Source organism: Heterocephalus glaber, unplaced genomic scaffold (genome assembly GCF_053883595.1).
Source record: "Heterocephalus glaber isolate CG9 unplaced genomic scaffold, H.glaber_assembly_v1.0 deba00001555, whole genome shotgun sequence".
Taxonomy (NCBI): domain Eukaryota; kingdom Metazoa; phylum Chordata; class Mammalia; order Rodentia; family Bathyergidae; genus Heterocephalus; species Heterocephalus glaber.
In genome coordinates, this window is record NW_028258346.1 from 14,542,344 (window position 1) to 14,559,761 (window position 17,418).

At 43.8% G+C, this 17,418-nt stretch overlaps 1 long non-coding RNA gene across 12 annotated transcripts in view; it reads right to left on the reverse strand.

Moving 5' to 3' along the window:
* Positions 1 to 14,245: 14,245 nt before the first annotated feature.
* Positions 14,246 to 17,418, reverse strand: part of LOC101703601 (uncharacterized) — a 37,283-nt gene continuing 34,110 nt past the window's right edge. For 10 of the 12 annotated variants that reach the window (XR_015442896.1, XR_015442906.1, XR_015442897.1 and 7 more), the window contains 2 exons: positions 15,450 to 16,032; positions 14,246 to 14,713 (listed from right to left, as the gene is read on the reverse strand). This is a non-coding gene — a long non-coding RNA (uncharacterized LOC101703601). The remainder of the gene's footprint in view (positions 14,714 to 15,449; positions 16,033 to 17,418) is intronic. The other 2 variants (XR_015442903.1, XR_015442902.1) reach the window with 2 other exon arrangements.

Consider the following 17,418-nt stretch of genomic DNA (forward strand, 5'->3'; position numbering starts at 1 on the left):
GTCCCCTATTTCTCAGATGAAACAAGATCCACAAATTTGCCCTGACATGGGCACAATCTTCCTACCATCCCATCCGTCATGGAGGGAACTGAGCCTATGCTGGAGCTATCTTCCTGGGAGCATCAGTTCTAACTCTGAAATACCTTCAATTCTATCATATGCCCAAGGTTTCAGACCCAAAGAAATGAGCTATCAAATACAAATTTAGACGCATGGGGTTGATACCCAACCATATTGAAGCCCTGGCTCCCAACAATCTCATTAAAGATGTCTCTGTGGAGAACAAACAAAAATCCTTTTAGTCATTCAGCTGCACTGAAGCCAGAAGCTCTTTATATTGAGAAGAAAAGACTTTGCTACTCCCATGCATGAGAGCAATTCCTCCTATTCACCATATGCCTTATTCCGAGTTTCAGCACATGGAAACTAACACGATCTTTCTTAGGAGCTTTATTTAAGAAAATTTCAGAGGTAGCAATTTCTAGCATTGACCAACAAGTCTTTCTTCATGGGGAAAAGAACTATGGATTTCCAGCTTTAATAAAACTTTGATAAAGCTTTTTTTGATAAAGCTTTATTAAAGCTTTGAAAATTATTGATTATTTGGATAACAAAGTCACAATAGTAATTCATACCAACAAAGTTAAAACCTTCAATATTATTGTGATTTAAGTTACTCCTGAAACCAAACACTTGCCTAGAAAGTGCGTCAAGGAAACTGTTCACTAAGCTCAGAGTTTAAGTGACAAATCCAAGATCACATGGCTCCTGAGAAAGAGAGGTGGGATTTTGCCCCCAGATTCCCTGATGCTGGCCTCAGTCTTAGTGCACGCTGGACCCAGTCCAAGGCAGCACAGAGTCAGCAAGCCAAGGATTGAGGTGGGTCAGCAGTGGCTGGGGTGGGTCTCCAAGCAACTGTGGTTATCTTTCACTTCCAGCCTCCTTTGGGCTTCGCAGTTCTTGCTGTAGGGACCTGATGCTTTGGTTCTGCCCTGGGATTATCTGGGATTCTCCAGAGTCACAGGTGGATCCATGAAAATCCCTTCCTCACTCACCGCTCAAGGAGTAGGGTGGGGCAGGGTAGAGGAGTCTCTCTCAGAGACTGAAATACAGCCAGGAGCACATAATGGTGTCGCCATTATATGGCAGTTCAAGGTCTCATCCTCCCACCTGGCTTAGTACTCACCTTCCTCTTCACTAAAGTAATAAGCTCCTTCCATGCTCCTACACAACTGACCACGTTATAACACAAAGTACCCCGTCACTGTTAACCGGCCGTCTTCCCAAGAGGTCATTTCCTTCTGGAAGAAGTTCTAAAAACTGACACCCTTGCTATGTTCCTCCTTTCCGGCCTCTCGTTTCTTCAAGGCTGTTGTCCTCCAGGTGAGAACACAGCACGGGTTTTCCCCACACTTCAGCTTGCATTTCCTGGGGACTTCGCTTATGTTCTCCTTAGCAAGCAGGTAGAATGCATTGCTGAACGACCCACAACCTCGGAGCAGCAGAGAGAAAGAGGAGGAGAGGGGGCTGCACAGGGGGTGAGAGCGAAGAGACTACAACAAGAAAAAAGCAGTTCTGCTCTGGCTGAGCCCACCATCGCCCTGTGGACACTCACAGCAGGAATATTAGGGAAGAATCGGTTTTGCTACACAACCCGTGGGAGGCAGAGAGGAAATTGGGAAGTTGAGAGCTGTTCCCTCACACACACCCACACTGGCAATGTCCTGTGTTCAGCTCGCTTCCTCCCCTAAGTCTTGGCGGGCAGACCACACTCTGAATGTCTTTCCTCACCCCGCTCACCCCAGTACTAGTTATCTTGCCCCCAGTATGAAAGACAGCATGGCTGTGCCCAAATCATCCCAACCCTGTGGACGGAATTCTACAAACACTCGGCACAGAGCCCTCCCCAACCCAGATTCACCCTCCCTTGAAGGTCACTAGAGAGTGTAGATAGCGTTTTCCCCTGTAACCCGGATGCAGACCGAAAAGGGCTTTTAAACTGAGGGAAGGGCGACAGGGACTGGTACGGTTAAGAGCTAACTATTCACCCATAACCCATGGGGATTTTGCACGTATCTTCTGCAGTGGCGGCACTGACGTTCCCTATAGCTAGTTGGTCTGATGCATGGAACAAAGGACAGATAATAGCTACATTCTTACTGCTTATGCGGAATTTCCATCTCCAGTCCTCTGTAAGATGTGGACTATGCCTAGTATGAGAAAGAAAGTCGCATTGAGCAGGAGAAAATGAGAACAGATAGGGAGCTGGACAAGAGGGAAATACCGGATCGGAATCTCGTTTTCCAATGTCAGACAAGGTTTTGGTGTTGGCTCTAAATGACGACTAATTCCTTCCACTTAAAGACATTCTATAATTTGCCTGTGACCACCGTCCACATCGACATTTAGTGTAGTCTGGGAAATGCGGAGAAAGAAACACTGTAGTGTTGGCAGGGAGGGTGGGAGACCAGGATCACCAGCAGCATGACCTCATTCGCAGGAGCTTGGTGAATGGGAACAAAGACAAGTTCTCTGGACGCTGGGACAGCAGGTTTAGCTGGGAAGAGTAGAGCTTATTTTATCAGGAAATAAATCAGAGGCCTAGACCATGACTGCCTTTTTCCAGGGACATCTTGGGGATGAGGCGGGCATGTGTTTGGACCACAGGAATCTCCAAACCACCCTCGGTCTCACCAGCACTTGGGGACACCAGTGGCACGCTGGGGAAAGCCCCAGACAACAGCAGGCTTGAGTTTTCGCTTGTGTCTTTCTGAGGGAGTGTGGTTTCTTTCATTTGTGTTTGTATTTGGCATTTTTTTATTTGTTTGTTTGTGCAGACGGTCTCATTTCGAGGCTGGTGGTTACTGGCCTTCCCTGTGTGTAAAGTTGTTGCCAAGAAACCTGATGTCTGCCGTGCTCTGCCTCAGCCCCTCTGGCCGGAAGCCAGGCCCAACGTGGTGGCTGTCGTTTCTGTTGGCCTGGCTCACAGGACTCTCTCCAGTGGGCAGCAGGGAAGCCAAGAGGGGAGCACTGAGGGACATGGGCCAGGCAGGAGTGACCAACCTGTTAAACAGTCCCAGAGAAAGAGACAAGTGTCTGTCACAGATACCTCCATTGAGCGAGCAGAAAACACTAAGGCTAAAACAATCTGCAGAGCCAGGGGTGCACTCTGGTGGCAGTCAGGGCGGCCTTTGTGTAAAAGTAAGATGCATTGTCGTGGTAAGGGTTGGGAATGGGTCTGGGGTCCCAGTGGACATCTGTAGAAAGGACAAAAGAGACAGATGAATTACAAGGTCAGCTGGACATCTTCCCTCATTGTGGTTCAGTGGTGTGTCCTACCTCAAAATCTGAAATAAACTCAAACACCCCACCTTCAAAGAAGTTGGGAGTTATTTTTAAAAAGGCAGACTTGAGCTTTGAAGCTATTTCAAAGGCCTAAGATGTAATTTAGTTTTAGGAGGAAAAAAAAAAGCCAGGAGGAAAGAAAAGAAGTAAAAACACAAGTTAAAAAAAATTAAAAACAAAAATAATAAAGTCCTAGATTTAAATTTTGCAACTGAAATACCAGCCCTTGGGTTCCCTCATCAATCACGGCTCTGTGTTGCTGTTTTGGTGAATAGATTTCTGAATCTTATTTGGAATGGTATAATTTTCAGATTAAGATTTAAAAGAAGCCCCAGCCCAAAGGAGGATAAAAAATGGAAACTACTCCACAGAGCCATTTTGTACAACAGAGGGCGTGTACATGAGATACGCCTAAATGAATGTTTCTTAAAATTCCCCACCGCTCTGGCTCTGTGTGCTTGCTCTATGCCCTGTAAGTTTTCTTTGCTCCAGTAGCCGGGCTTGTGTGCATATTAACCGAGATAACATCAGGCCAGCGCTTCAATTACCAAATCCCTGTTTTTGGAGACTTAACTCAGGTATAAAATGTGTTCGGGGCTCAAACATGGCAGATAACATCTCAAACCCGTGGTTAATTCGCTAACATGTTTTCAAGGGCAAACCTCTTTTGACTGCTTATTCTCTGATCCCAAAGTACAAATAAACAGAAGGTCATATGGTGAAATTACCCATGGTATGTCCCAGATCCGGCAGGCCCTGACTAATTGGATCCCGAAGGCTGCCTATAAAACAATCCTCTTTTTAAATTGGACATTCTCTGTGGGGAAGCAGTTGACAAAAGCAGAGGAGGGGGTCAAGGCAAGAAAGGAGCTGTCTAAAGAAAAGTCCTTTGAGTTTGCAGTTGGAGCAGCAAAAATAAACCTGAAAGAAGGAGAAAACCAATCTATTCATCATCTCTCCTTTCCTAAAAGCTGGGTAGAGTGCTATCGGATCACACATGGAGGGCTGTCAGACTTTTAAGAGCACAGAATTTGCTCACACCAGCATTTACTGCTTTTGTGCTGGGCGCACATGCTGGTGGCAGAGATCACTAAGAAGAAAGCCGTGGACATTGGATAGATGTTAGGATAGGATGGTATCAGCCACATGCCAAATGTGTTAGCGAAAGTACACAGGAAAGAGTAGAAATGGCCTTAAAGGCCAGGTTGGCTGAATGGGGTTGTTTGCATGGACTTTGGGGTCAAATTACTAACTGTGTAAATTGGCAAATTCTTACGAGAGAGGTGGATATGGAGAAAACTGAAACCCAGGGCCAGAGGTGAAGGACACAATGACTCTGCTGCTGTGATGCTCGGTTTTGTCTACTTGAGTCCCCATCATGTCTCTGACATGAGGGACATTCAGGAGAGGACCCCCAGGGCAGGGGTCGCCCTTCTCCCTCTGCTGGCCCTACTGTTGTGCTTGGAGTAACTCCAGTTCTCACAGGAAGGTCCCAAGGCTCCAGAAACACTCTGTCTTTGTCACTCCCTGTTTCCACTCCTTCCTCCCTGTGCTCCAGATCCATTCGGATGCAAGTAGCAAAACTCAAACTCAAACTAGCTTTTGCAGAGGGGTTTATTGGAAGAATGCTGAGTGTCCCCCAGTTGAACCTTGGAAAGGCAGACACAGAGCAGCTCTGAAGCCTTGGTCTGGCAGGACTCTTCACCTCCTCTGTCTCTGCTGGTTGGCTGTGCTCCCTCAGGCTGCCTTTCTCAGGAGGCAGGAGCCATGGCCACCAGCACCTCGTGGCTTACATCTTCCTGCTTTGTCATGAAAGCAACAGATTCCAGCTAAATAATCCCAGAAAATTACTCTGATTGGGTTTGGATCACATATTCATTCCCTGGCTGATTCCTGTGGCCAGAAGTGGAGTTGAGATTCTATGGTTAGGCCAGCTGTTGTCTCTAGAACAATTCTGTGGCCAGGTGTCAGGAATCAAATAAGAGGATGTTTGGGATTGGAGGTGGTGGACACCATCCCCCAGCACAATGAAGAGCCATTCCCCTAAGCATGGTGTGATGCCAACACAACAAACCCATGGAGAGCAGCCTCAGTACAGAGTGGCATTGTGGAGATAGCACTTTTATGAATAAGAATTGGTAGGACATACTTACCTGGCAGGGGAGATACCATGATCATGAAGAATTAGTAGGACTGGGTAAAGTATGTTGTCATCTCTTTCCCAGATTCTTCATCTTTCTTCCTTTATGATAAATCAATCCTGTTTATTTTATAAAAGAAAAATTCTTGTGTGGTGGTGAGGAGACACACTATCATAAAATGTGGAAGGCCTTCCTCCATGTTCCACCCTGGAAGTCAGAGGACAAAGCAAGTGGTGTCCCTGGAATCGCTCAGCGTCTTTTATATGGCAGGTACTCAATAAAGGCTTGTTCTTGACCAGATGAGTGAATGACTATATTGTACTTTTCTTTCTCAACAGTGGAAAAGTGGAATTGCAACATACAAATTCTTGGGCCGGGGATTTAGCTCAAGGGCACCCCACCTGCTTTGAAAGCGCAAGGTCCTGAGTTTTATCCCTAGTACCAAAAAACAAAAACAAAACAAAACAAAACAAATACAAGTTCTTTTGCTTTAGCCTAAGGTAAGTCATTTACTCAACATAAATCTCAGTTTCCTTATTTTAACACATAAAGATAATAATCCATAACTCAGAGGAGTGTCTCAGGAGCTAAACCTGCTAATAAAAGTGATGGTGAGTAAATATTATTTGTATAGCTCTCTCCCTATTAACTTTTCCTTTCTTTTTTTTCTTAATGCACTCCCTTGAGGAAAAACAGGTAGCACTTCGTAATAAAAGAGGAATTTAAAATAATTCAGTTTAATGTTCTCACGTGCAAATTACTCTTTTTTGTAAACTATAGAATGTATTTTCAGGGGCCTGTGAGAACTTTTACATTTTGTTTTCTCTCCTCATGCTAAAGTTAATATAAGCATATTCTAGATAAATTAGACGACCATCAGAAAAGCAAGTACTGCCACCAACTTCATGTCGGCACTTAAGATCTTTTGGTGCTAGGTACTTTTCTAAAATGACTACGCTTAAACTTTATTCAGATCTCACAGGAATGAATGGATGGATGGATGGATGGATGGATGGATCGATAGATCGATGGATAGGTGGATGGGTGGATGGATGCATGGAGATGATAAATAGACACATACAGACATAGACCCACGCATAGATTCTAACACATCTATACACCATTTGCTGAGTGTCTTCTTTGTGTTAAGCTCTCTCCTAGGGACTTCACCTCCACATCAGTTCAGCCAGTCTTCTCCACTGTACATACACCATGATAGGTTTCTTGTCCACGTTCAGCTTTATGGAGAAATCAAGGTTTAGCAGCTCAGCCAGTTGCAGTGATTTGCTCAAAGTTTCAAAGCCAGTAAGTGGAAGTCAGAACAAGCCTCGTTAGAACTACTATCAAAAACCTTTCCTGCTACACAGTACTGTTTCAGCTCTGCAGTGCTCAAAATCTATCCATCTGTAACTCTTTGCAAAGATCTCTTGTTCTCAGATTTTCAAAGTCTAATTTGAGAAAAAAATATCCAGTAGGAGGAGAGAAAAAACTGTATATTCAGTGTGTGTTTGTATATATGTGTGAGCACTGCGTGCATGGATGCATGCATGGATGGATGGACAGATAACCCAATAAATTTTTTTTCTACCAGTGTACTTCTTATAATTTAGGTTATTTTCTACTTTTCTCTCTTGGATACCTAATCTGAAAGCAAACACGTAGAACTGCCTATATGAATTAAAACTACTTACAAAAATGAAAAGATTTATAAAATGTGCTTGACAAATTTTTAGCACCCAAGTTCTTTTAAAATATACTTAAGAAAGTTGATAATTACTAAGGCCCTTAGAAGAGAACAGAGCATTTTTAAAGAAATCTCTCATGTGCTAGCATATCTTACAATCAGCACCACAGCAGTGGATGAGTTCATAAGTGTTTTTTTATTTAATCCTAGCATCGAGACCTGAAAAACTGATAGTTATCCCAAGATAACCCAAGGAGATGCATCTCAGGAACTTTGAGAACCTCCCTTCTTCTCACCCCAGCATGTTTTCCTCTGTCTACCTCTAAGCCCTGAACATCTGTGTAGAGCTTCCCATGCTTTCCAGAAATTACTGGTCACACACTTGTGCACTCTACCAGACTATGGGTTGAGGATGGATGCTGGATTTTACTTTTCTTCAGATCCTTCACTCAGTGCCAGATAATATGTGACATGATGTTGAATCAAACTGAATTGATCCAAAAACAACCAAGAAGATAGAAATGAGATGTTTCAAGACATAATCTCTCTAGAGCTTTCTTCTTGTTTCTTTTGTGCTGGTGTTTATCCCCTGTGGACAACTATTTATGTTCTGGAGAGCCTACTTCTGTGTAAGTTGCCCTGGAGAGTAGTTTTTCTTTTCAGTTCTATTCCTTCATTCAACAAGAATTTATTGAAAATTTCTAAGATATGCTCAGGAAAAAAAAATCTATGAAACAAAGGACAGAGGCATCATTACCACACATGAAATGTGGTGTCAGAGAAGAGAGAAAGCAGGCAAGGTGAAGGGTCAGAGGATACCACCCTTAGGAAGGAAGGTTTGAGCCAAGCCTTGAATGGAAGTTGTGAAATAACATACATATGTATTCTCGAAGTCCCCTGCAAAGAAAAGAAAAGGTATTTCCTAGCCATGTTTTATAAGTGAAGTGTCTTTAATGTCTTAGCCCTTTTTATGTTACTATAACAGAAGCCCACACACTAGGTAATGGATAAACAGTAGAAGTTTATTCACCTCATGGCTCTGGGGGCCAAGGAGTGCAAAATTGAGGAGCCAACCTCTGGTTGGGGCCTCTTTGCTGCATGACAGCATGGCAGAAGGTGTTATATGGCAAGAGAGCAGAACAACATGAAAATTTGAAACATTTCCTCTTCTTATAAAGCCACTAATGCCACTGTGGGAGCTTCACCCTCACGGTTTCGTCTAATCTTAATGATCTCCCAGAGGTTCCACCAAAAATTCAGTTGGGGTTGTTTTCAACATTCGAATTTGGGAGGGGGACACACTTACACCATCACACTTACCTTGAAAAATTTTTAACCACAGCATTGCCATTTTTTTTCTATCTTCTAGGTCTATACCAAGAACCTGGAAGGTATATTCTTTCGGTTGAAAAGCTTTAAAGATACTACAAGCACTGAAATTGATGACTTTGTTGTATTGATTGTGTTGACATTGCCAGAGGACAGAGCCAACATGAATTAAACCTAAAACATGTGTTCTGAAAACAGAATAGGTCTTTTCATCACAGTCAAGCAAAAAAAGAAACAATAGTGGCACAAGCCTGCTAAACAGGGAGGCAGTTGTCAACAAGTGATAGAAAACATAGAACCTGTAATGCTGCTTTCCATCTTCTCCATTTTAAAATGTCTTACAAATGATAGAACAAAAATGGCCAGGTTCTTAACAAAGCAGGTGGCTTTTCTAGTTGATTCCACTCTCCATATCCCAGTGAGCTTCATGAAGGAGCTAAAGGAACCCATAGGTGAATGCTCTTGGGGATTCGTGAGAAGACAGGAGTGAGACCAAACACTGGGAATTTGGTGAATCTTGTGTTTTTTCAAAAAGTATGCATCTAAGTGCTCAGCTCAAACCAAAGCCATGGACACCAGCCACCATTCAGATCTACTTTGGCAAGTCCAGTGAGATGAACCCAGTAGGAAAGTATATTAAATGAGACCCTTGAGAAAGAAACTTACCGTGAGGGAAGAAGCAGTCATGCTGACCAAACTGGCCCAGTAAAAGTGCTTTGGCTGTTGGAGGAGATGAGCAATCACCAGCTGATGAGCTATCATTTAGACTCGGTGAGGAGACAGGCACTCCCCCACATTAATAGGAGCATGAACAGGTACAGCATCAGTTTGCAGAATACCGTACATGCTTTAGGGGAGAAGGAGTGGGATCCAGGAGAACGCAGGGCGGAGGGATGTTTATATGTTTGTTTGTTGTTGTTTGTTTATTTTCATAAATCCTTTCTCCAAGCTTAGGCTGCATGCCAATCAAAAGACGAGGATTAGAACTCTTGGATACTCTGGGAAATTAAGATGTGCTAGTTTGTCCTAGCTCCTAAAATTTGTAAAGAATGGCAGAAAAATTCCAGTGTGATTTATATATTCCTTATGCTTGCTCCAGATGTTTTTAATGTATCTTTCATCATTTTCCCTCCTGTTAGGAGAATGCTGTAGCTCCACATTTATAGTTCCTTTCAAAACTCTAGCACTGGGCAGAGATTGTGCTAATTATTTTTGCATGGTGTGTTGAGAGACACGGGCAGCAGAGCTACAAAAGGAGCCCATTTGCTCCCTTTTGGAAGCCAGGGGCATTTGGAAATCTGCTGTCTCCTTCCCTCATCCTGGAAAGAGCAGAAACTCAGTCAGGCTCAACAGCTTTAAGTGGGACTGATATTTGTCAGATACACCTTAATGCGGTGTCTGCTATGTTTCTTTAAACCCAATACTTTAAAGTGAATGCAGTGAGAAGGTGCTAGCACTTGAGCTTTTCCCATGGGCTTTGATTTAACGATCTTCAAGATTCTTTCCAGCTCTGCGATGTGTTTATTTTGAGAGCTTTATGACTTCCGATGCGATATGGAGGCATCACTGGGGGATTGAGCGCCACTTATAAATTTGTGTTGAACATGATAGGCCAAAGAATATGGGCAATCTTATCAATAAGTAATGTGCGAGCAAATGGTGGGACTTGGCCTGAGGTTTATTAGAATGAATCAAAAGTCTTAAAAATATGCCTACTCTTAAACACAGCAACATTACCTTGGAACTGTAGCCTGGGGAAATAGTTAAGTAAGTGTTCAAAAAAAACCTTCCCACTAAAATGTTCACATGATGTTTTTAAAAATATTTTTCAGAAACCAGAAAATACTTAAATGCTCCATAGTGGAGGTGAGTGCAGTAAATTGCAGCACAACTATACACTAGAATACTGTGTGGTCATCAAAAACTAGGCAGTAAATGTGTATTATTAACGTGAAAGAGCAGATTTTAAAGGCTGTGTTATGCTGAGTACAGTGGTGCACACCTGTAATCCCAGCTACTTGGGAGGTTCAGGCAGGAGGATGTCAGGTTCGAGCCCAGACTGGGCAATTTAGCCAGATTCTGTCTCAAAATAAAAAGGGTGCAGGGGCCAAGGATTTAGCTCAGTGGTTTCGCCGCCTGCTATGCAAGTGCAAGGGCCCGAGTTCGACCCCTAGTACCAAAAAAAATAAATAAATAAAATTTAAAAATAAATAAAAAGGCTGCAGAAGAGCTCAGTGCACCCTGGGTTCAATCTCTGGTACTGAAAAAAATAAATGAATAAACAAACAAATAAAAGCAGTCTTATGATACGATCTCATGCTTTTAGCAGACATACCCACATATATATGGAAAAGATATTTTTAACAGAATTACACCAAAACATTAATTGTTCTACATTACTACTGCTGGGGACAGGGCAAGTGATTGTCATCTCTTTATATTCCTTTTCTAAATTTCTAAAATGAGGAAAAATCTGTACTGCAAAAGTAGTTTATAAGAACTAAGTATGCATTAATTCATGTATTCATTTCTGTGTTCCCTAATGATTTATCAAATTCCCATTAATGACCAGGCTTGTAGCTGCTAATGTAACATTTGTAAAAACTCTATAAAATTGGTATTAACTACTTGATTATTTTCTTTGTAACATATAAGAGAAAAAAAGCTCAGTCCAATGATAAAAATCAACCCCAAAAAGTTGAAAAGCTTATTTAAAGTCACATAATGAATTCAAAACAGTAGCCAGAATTTGTAACCTCAGATTCTCAAAGCTGGACCCAAAAACATAGAGCTGTTCTCTTATTAGTCTTAATTTCTGTTCATTGCCCATTGGGACTGAAAGGGCTCTTGGTGTGGCAGTTTGAAGAAAACATTGGCCATGACACCCAGCAGCTGCTTCCATCAAGAAGTGTGGTCTATTTCCCCACCTGCCATGGGGCTGGTCTAGGACTTGATGGTGCCAATTCTGAGCCTCAGCCCCAAAAGACTTTGCAAGTTCTCCTTACTTGGACCCTTGGTGACCACATGAATCAGCCTGGACCAGCCCGCTGGAGAACAAGCAAGCTTGTGAACAAAGGTTCCAGTCACCTCGCCAGATCATCACACACAGCCATAACAAAATATCCAGTCCCAACCACCCAGCCAGCTACCCACAGACATATGCATGAGCCCAGCTAAGGCCAATGGAGTCCAAGCTACCCCAGAAAAGCCACCCGGGGGGGGTCTAACTCCAAATGTCAGCCCACAGGATGATGAGCAAAATTAATGTTTGCTGTTTTAAGCCACAAAGTGTTAGGGTGGTTCATCATGCAGCAAAAACTAACTGATACATAGATCTGGGCTCAGCTAACCTTCTTCCTTATCCAAATGAGGACACCAGGGAGGTAAATGAAGGACCCTACTCAGAGTTACATAGAAAATCAATATAACTGGGAGAAAAAACAAGTTCTCCTGCCCTCCCATCCAGTGTTCCAGTCACTGAATGCTTCAGAAAGAAAAGGTTCACACAGGTCACTCTCACAGGTAAAACAGAAGCCTTGGCGAAACAGAGAGTGGGCTTCCAGTCACTGGGAGGGAGCGCCATGTTTTCCTGCTGGCTCAATAGTTTGACTGCACAAGACAGGCAAAAAACATCACATTTTCTTCTACTTTGGTCCAGTCCCAGCCAGTGCCAGGTTTTCCCAGCCTTCCCAGAGACCCTAGGAGCCTCCACCTCTCTCTCTCTCTCTTTCTCTCTCTCTCTCTCCCTCCCTCCCCCTTCCCCTCCCCCCTCCCCATAGTCCCACAACCCACACCCACCTCATTCCCTGACTTCTTCCACTTCCTAAGTGCCTGACAGAAAAGCTAATCAAAAATCACAACCTAAACTCAGCCTCAAAATTGCCCTAACAAGGAATCATCATATGCTGCTCTTCAGAGTGCTTGGGCCCAAACATTAGCCAATTAATCCTCACAGCCACCCTGTGTGTTAATTAGGCCTCATTATTCATGAGTTACACACCAGGGAAACAAAGCCAGAAGGAGCAGCCATAGCTCAGGGCTGGTGGCTGGCGGTGGCAGGGGGTGAGCTCTGGCCTCCCAGCAACCCAGAAGCCACAGCTCCCCCCGTGCCCGCCCGGAAGCCAGAGCCAAGGGGTGGCTCAAGCCTTTCCTTTTCCATTCGCCACCAGGTGTGTCTCATCTCAGCCTAACTAGCAGCTACTATTTATTCTCTGGGATTTTCTAAAAATGTGCTTTTTTAGACCTTCATTCCCAGCACTGTTCTTTATTAAATCGAGCCACAGAAATGTATTGAAAATCATGAGCATTTTGAAACATAGTGCGTCCTTTATGACTGAAATCATCTAATAGACAAGCTGTTGTTAATTTACAACCTTAATTTTCAGACACACTTCTTGAGTCAAAAGTACTTCCTGCCCTTAATTCCTGTAGGGATACAGGTGGCCCAGGCCTAAGTACACATCTACTGTACATTAAAATGTATTTCTTACTTAAACATTTCTGAAATCTCAAGTTTATGTCTAGACTATTTTAATCAGCTAAATGTCATAATAAGCCATATGTTGGTCTTGATCGGTTACATACACCAGCCCTACTCATAAAGTACCAAAAGGTGTTTTTAAAAAGAAGTCTGTATTTGTTTTTTCAAGAAAATGGTACTTTCAGCCCGTCATATCAGACCCGTTGGCAAGGAGAACGGGCGCATACGTAACTGGTGGGAAATGGGTTTTCTCCCTCTGTCCCCTTTACGTACCACCTCATCAATACCAATTTCAGACTTGGAATTTTGAAGCAATAAACTTACATTGGTTTCAAATGTCACTTGGTCAGGCAAGGAGGAGAGCGTGGAGCAGGTACTTCAGTTGCTGGCCTTCTCATGTGCACACGGATTCTGTGTTTAGGTCGTTCCCGCGTGAGTTGGCCTGCACTGCTCAACCCCAGAAAGACCCACCAAGTCACCTAAAGCTAAGGATGGCTAAGGTAACAGCCCTGCTTGCTAAACCAGTATCCAAATACTAGTGGAGCACCTGTCGTAGCTGAAATGTGTTACACCTGCAGCCATGCCGATGAACAAGAGTCCCGGCCCCTGTCTCCCAGAGCGTGCCGCTTCCTAGGGGGTGCGGACACGTTTCACAATCCGTGGTAGAAATATATTCTTCCAAGGCCTTCGAAGAGAACGTGGTGGATACTCTAGAAGCTCATACCAGAGACCCAAAGCGGCCTGGAGGGACAGGGACGTTTCCCCAAGGCAGTGGTTTAGGCTTTGACCTTAGGAATGAGAGCAATAGGTGGGTCCGATAGGAAGTGGGCGCCAATCTGGGGAAACAGTGATTGGAAAGATGAGAAGGGAGGAGGAAGGGACGGAGGGGCAGGAGGAGCAGAGGGGGACTGGGAAAAGACAAAAAGGGGGAGGAGGAGGAGGAGGACAGGCAAGGCGTGGAGAGCAGATAGGAGGAAGGAGATGAGGAAAGACGAGCGGAGAAAAGAGAAGAGAACGGGAGCGGGAAGAGAAAGGGAGGGGCAGGAAGCCGGGGAGGGGAGGGAAAGGATTCAGATCTGTTAACTTCATCCTTGTACACATCTAGGAACCATCAAAAACTGACTAAAGTAACTCTGCTTCCAATTCTACATAAGCATAATTGAAAGAGCACTTACTAATCAAATTATAAAATACAAGCTTTCTTACCAATCTAAAGGGCTCTTAACCCAAACTATAAAGAGAAAAAAACCACAATGATACTTGAAGGGAAATAAGTAAATTGGGTTTTAATGTTGGCACTTGATAAAACTTTATAAACTGTAGCTTATGAATAAGAATTCTTGCACGAAGCCAGGCTGGTGGCACAGGCCTGTAATCCCAGCACTTGTGAGGCTGAGGCAGGAGGATTGCCACGAGTTTGTGGCCAGACTGAGCTACAGAGCAAGATCCTGTCTCCAAACAAAAGAATTCTTGCATGTAGGCTTTTGTTTTTTGGAGACAGGAAAGGCCATAGAGCTTGTTCATGCTGGCCAGAAACACAGCGAGAGTTGGGTTCCCATGGTGCTGTAGAACCACATAATTGTTCTTGCTTGGCCCCAATGAGCAGGAAATACATTTGGATGATGGCATTTTTAAATGGTGATGTTTTCACCGGGAAAGCTCTGGCATCCCCAGTTGCAATGCACAATTCTTGAGCAGAGGCATGTAGTGGTCCCACGTGTGTCTCTCTCATTTCTGCAAAACACATGACACTGCTTTGGTCACCCACCACTCAACAAGGGTCCACCCTCTGCTTTACCCTCTCTGGCCACTGAAGAGTGGGGTGCAGCAGTCCCTCGGCTCCTTCTGGGTCTTCTCCTTCAAGGCAGAGGATGCAATTGAACTCTTCCACCTCCTTGAATGAGGGTTGGCCATTTGACCTGCTCTAATCAATGCAGTGCCAACAGAAGTGACAGAAGTGAACCACTTCCGGGTGAACACTTCAGTGTTGCTGCCAGGTTTCTCTCTCTGCCTTTCCCTACAGGAGTATATATATTATATATTATATACAGGAAGGAGTTCTGTCATTCGGAGACCCCGAGTGATTACAGAGCATCCTGCCGCCTACCTTGCTCATGCAGCTTAAGAAATTAAAGATCTTCCATTAAACTCTTGAGATTAAGGGGTTGTTTGCAATTATACTATAATGCACCCCAGCCTACCCTCCTAAGAATTGATGTAGATCCCCTTGTCTTTTTCACTATACTCCCTTCTCTTGGATTACCCTGGCACTCAAAATTATCGGTCTACCTCCTGGGCAAATGCACCTGGCAATCAAGAAAGTACCAAGTGTATATTTGTTGAAACTCAAAAATTGCTGCTTCCAAAATAGCAGAATCCTTAGAAAATAGTGAAGCAGCAGTAACTGGCAACTTTTCTGCTTTGGACCTAACCACGCAGAGAGGGGGAGGAGGAATCAGTATCACATCACCTCCATTCTAACGCTGAAGAGAAGCGGGACTTGGAGCTCACACTCTGTCTGTGTGGACTCAATCCCTGGTCCTGGCTCTGCCATGTATCATCTGAAACCTTGGCCACATGACTCATGCTCTTCCTGCCTCCGTTTCCTCATCTGTGAAATGGGAGTTCTTCACGGTACCTTGAAAGAGTTAAACGAGATGGAGAAGGTAAACCGGGTGTCCTTAGCAAGTGCTCAGTAGTTCCATGTGTCACACGGTAATGTTCAAAGTCCCACGTGACTCTGACAATACTTCTCATTCTGGCCACCATGGCCATTCTTGTAGACTATTTCACAGCTCATCTTCCCTTTCCAAAGCCAGCCTCAGAGGCTCTTTCAACTTCTACCCTGCTATAACCATGAACTTCCCCACCACACTCTGAGCTTCTAAGGAAGATGGTCTGCTCAAACATCCACACCCTAGACCAGGAGTAGTTGGCTCTCCCATGAGGATGAAGTGCACTGGAGCCTCAGTGGGACCAAGATGGACTGGCAGAGGTGGGCACAAGCAGTGGGCAGGCACTTCGGGGGGCTCCTTGCTCTGTTCAGTGTGATCCTGAAAGAGTTACAGACAGAAAGCAATGTGATGCCCCTTCTGATGAGCTGAGCTGAAATAACAATCCTAATTGCTTGTCGGTGTCAGGTACTAAATTTGTAATTGTTCTGGATGCACACCATGTTCCGGTTGCTCTTTTGGGGGCTACACAGGCAATGAGGGCTTCTACAAGGCCTTCTCTCTCCAGGTGCCCCTCTGGGTGTTTTCCTTTCGTCCTAACACCCCATACGTTTTCTAAAGACCTCTCATTGCCTACCAAAGGGGATACATTCTGAGAAATGTGTTATTGGGGAATTTCGTCAGTGTGCAAACACCGCAGATTGTACTTACACATGCTAAGACAGCTATGACATCACTGAGCCATACACCACTGAGGGACCACCATTGTATATGGGGCCTGTCATTGACTCAACTGCCGTTATATGGCATATGTCTCTACCTCTATCCCATGGTCTGCTTGGGCTGCTATAACAAAATGTCGTAGACTAGATGCTTAGAAAGTGGACATTTATTTTCTCTTAGTTCTGGAGACTAGAAATCCAAGATCAAGGTGCTAACCGATATGGTTCTCCTTGGTTTTCTCCTTCCTGCGTGCTTACAGGATGGAGAGAGATCTCCTGAGGACTCCGCCCTCAAGACCTAACCTAACTGGAAGTACCTCTCAAAGGCCTTGTCTACAAGTACCGTCACCTTGGAATACAACTGCTTCCACACGCTGAGAGAATGCAAACATTTATTCTATAATACTATGTAAGGAGAAAAATATCTAAATTGTGGCTAATTCTAACATTCAAGATTTGGGAGATCAGTATGGTTCTAAGCAATCTTTTTGCCCATTTTTATTTTTATTAGTACATGTTTGTAGTACCAAATAATTACATTCATTATGAGGAGCTGGTACATGTGCATAACACATCTTGATTCTTTTTATGTCCAATTCCCTCTCCTCCAGGCCTTCTTCCTCCATCTCCTGGATCTAAGCAATCTATTTTAATGTTACTCCTTTAAGAAGAACTCACCAAGCATCAATTATGTAAGACACTGTGTTAACAGCCAAAGGGAAATTTTAAGAATGAGATGTAATATCCACCGTTGAAACACTTCACCCTCCCATCTAAAAATCAGAGAAAACTACAGAAGAAAAACTAAAGATATAAAAATATTTTTAATTAAACAGAAGCCTGGCTACAAAGCTACTTCAGGGTGTTCAGAAGCAGAACAGCTCAAGGGAGAACCCAGGTTTTGGAATCAGATAAGAACAAGATGACATCCAGGCCAAAATTCATTAACCATTCAAAACCTGTTTTTCTACCTGTAAAATGGGGCTAATGACAGGATCTACCTGGTTGGGTTGTTATGATAACAGCAGAGCACTTAGCACAGCCG